Here is a 3,449-nt window from a genome sequence, read left to right on the forward strand (position 1 = left end):
ATGCTTTTGAACTGTGGTGTTGGAGAAGACTCTTGAGAGTCCCTTGGACTGCAAGGAGATCCAACCAGTCCATCCTAAAGGAGATCAGTCCTGGGTGTTCATTGGAAGGACTGATGCTTAAGCTGAAACTTCAGTACTTTGGCCACCTGATGTGAAGAGCTGACTCATTTGAAAAGACCGTGATGCTGGGAAAGATTGAGGTCAGGAGAAGAAGGGGACGACAGAGGATGAGATGGTTGGATGGCATCACCAACTCAGTGAACATGAATTTGGGTAAACTCTGGGAGTTGGTGATGGACAGGGAGGCCTGGCATGCTGCAGTTCATGGATTTGCAAAGAGTCGGACACAACTGAGCGACTGAACTGAATTATTGAATGTATCCATGACACAGTATAGATACACAACAAATGATGTTCATCTTATTACAACAATGGTGACATTCTTCCTCTCAAAAATTGTATAATCCCAAGATAAAGTAGATGATACTAATTATTTTAGTATTTGATTTCCTATAATATATTTGTTAAAACTATTATATACTGTGCTTGAAATTTACTTTAAGAATACAAAACTTACTGCAGAGAAAATTTACTTAAAGACGCATTGGTCATTAGCAAAGCTGAGGAACCCTTTGAATGTGCTGCCTCGAACTCCACCAGAGTTCATCCATTCACTGACTGGTACCAGTGTAATTACAGATAAATTATTCTCTCCAGAGTATCCATATCCTATCGGTGTATCCATATCCTATCGGCAGGAGACTCTTCCAAAAGTAAAATCTCTGTGGTGTTTATGACTTATTTCAAGATCTTTGGGATAAACGTTAAGAAACATAAAATATGAGCATTTAACATATTTAAATATGCTGTTACAATTTCATCAGTATCTAAGGGGAAAAAACTGTATTTATCATTCTGATTACTGACTGCCATTCAACAACAGTTTAAGATTTACTAATTTGTTGTTAAAGAGATATTTTTAAGTAAAATCTGTATAGTTCTCTCCATACCCCTGTAACTGAAGCAGAGTCCAAAACTGAGGGCACTTTGATTTAAAATAAGAAGCGTGCAATTGGGAATCAGCACCTAGCTTAATGTTCTTCCTATGGTTAGTGCAAAAAAAAAAAAATGTGAAATATAACTGAAAAATGTCCAAAATATATGGCCTTTGCAATTTAGCAATATTAAAGATTTGTGTGTGTTAGTGCACAGGCAATTGTGTCTGACTCTTTGCGACCCTATGGACTGTAGCCCACCAGGCTCTCGTGTTCATGGAATTTTCCAGGTAAGAATACTGCAGCATGTTTCCATCTCCAGGGTATCTCCTGACCCAGAGATTGATCCCATGTCTCTTGCATCTCCTGTGTTGGCAGTCAAGTTCTTTACCAGCTGAGCCACCAAGGAAGCCCATATTAAAGATTTACTTTGGAAAAGTATGCGTATAAGGCTGAACTCACTGTATCAAGTAGTTTTGTTTTGTTTTTTTTTAACTCTGGTAGAATTTATATATGTATATATATAGAGAGAGAGAAAAAGAAGATTTTAAACATCTTACCCATTATAATATCAATACATATTAACTCAGCATTAAAGTAAAAGAGAATTATGACTTCCATATTTGAACTATATTATCCATCATGTTCTGTCTTTCTAGATTTTGTTCTTAGAGCAAACTATTTCAATTTTAGATGAACATTTTCTCTAAAAGTTTTTCTGACTGTAACAATTCTGGGTAAAAGAGATGAAAATTTATGGGCAATTTTCTTGAAATAAAATAGAAAACCTACATCGAGATATTAAAATTAATTTTTTAGTGGGCACACTTTTAACTAATAGATTAAAATTTTCTGTTTAAACTGCAATCTATCATTACATATTGAAGTTTTAAGATTTAAATTCTCTGACACTCTGCAATATGTCAGCCTTTAGGTTACTAGTGAATGTCAAGAACCACTTAGAATTTGAATCCCATAATGGAAAGAGGCCAAATCCAAAAGTAATACCCAGTTAGGCCTTGGTGATGCCAAGAGCTGACCTCCTCTCACAACTAGGCTTTGCTGGTCTATGCAGCCTAAAATTGCATAGAACATTAACATCAGGCAAGGCCACTCTGTCACTGTGACAGATCAAGACAAAAACTAGGACACAATGCAATCATGTTTGAAAATACACAAAACCATGAACTTTGTCTATTCACAAAAATGACCAAATATTCCCTGTCCCAGCTGCTATAGACTGATTGAATTCATATATTGAAGCCAAATCCCCCATTGAATTAGAAGGTGTGGGCTTTGGAAGGTTTAGGTTATGAGGGTGGAGCCCTCATGAATGAGATTAATATCCTTACAAAAGAGACCCCAGAGATACCTCCCTTGCTCTCTCTGCCATGTGAAGATAAGCAAGAAGATCCTGTCTGAGAACCAGGTAACAGGCTTTCATTAGATACAGAATCTTGAACTTCCAAGCCTCCAGATCTCTAAGAAATAAATTTCTGTTGTTTAAGCCACTCAGAATAATGGTCTTCTACTAGAGTATCTTGAACAGACTGTTGGGGTCCAGCCCTGGTTGGATCCAGGGATTCCCTCGGGAGAACAGCGTCGGCGAAAGAATAGATAAAGAGATAAGGAAAGAATTTTGCAGTTAAGAAAATAGAGGAGAGAAAAGAGGCTGATATTCCTTGGTTTACGCAGAAAGCCAATAAAGCCCCAGCACGGGATTTGCTCTGTTCACGTAGGCCGCAGGCGCCCTCTCAAATAGCTGAAGGTGCCCCACCTTAGGCACCTTCTCGAGTGGGTCTTAGAAGCCCAGGCAGGAAAGTGAACGCAGAGGGCCCCTGCGCTCCAGGAAATCAGCCTGAAAGGGAAAAGGAAAGAGAACGAACGACACGGGGAGACCAAGCCTGATGAGCAAGGCCCGCACTTTATTTTCCAAAGTAGTTTTTATACCTTAAGTTGTGCATAGAGGATAATGGGGGAAGGGGTAGAGTCATGCAAGGTCAGCAGTTCTTGATCCTTATAGAAGCCAGGCTTTCTTTCTGCAAACTTATTATATGCAAAAGTTTTAGGTGATTTACATCATCTTCTGGCCAGGAGGCCTGTTAACATTTTATGACCCTTTCTTCAGAAAACTTATTTTTCTGTAAAGGTGATTATTCTAAAGTCAGGCGCCACCCTCTGGAAGCATTAGATAAAGTTGCATTCCTATAGGGCAAAAGTGTGGTGGGCTATAACAAGAAAAGAATTAACTCAAGGGTCCAAGGTTACAAACATTAAAGCTACTACTTACATTTCTATACACCAACTATATTAATCAATACACTCCCAGGGACACAGTAGGTAAGGGATATGGAAACTTGGCAGCAAGCATTAGCTCAACAAAGAAATCCTCTACTAGTTCTATTTTAACAATTTTAACTCTCTGAGAAGCTCTGCATTGTTAGAATATCTTAA

Source organism: Bison bison, unplaced genomic scaffold, assembly GCF_000754665.1.
Source record: "Bison bison bison isolate TAMUID 2011002044 unplaced genomic scaffold, Bison_UMD1.0 scf7180017864163, whole genome shotgun sequence".
NCBI classification, from domain to species: Eukaryota; Metazoa; Chordata; class Mammalia; order Artiodactyla; family Bovidae; genus Bison; species Bison bison.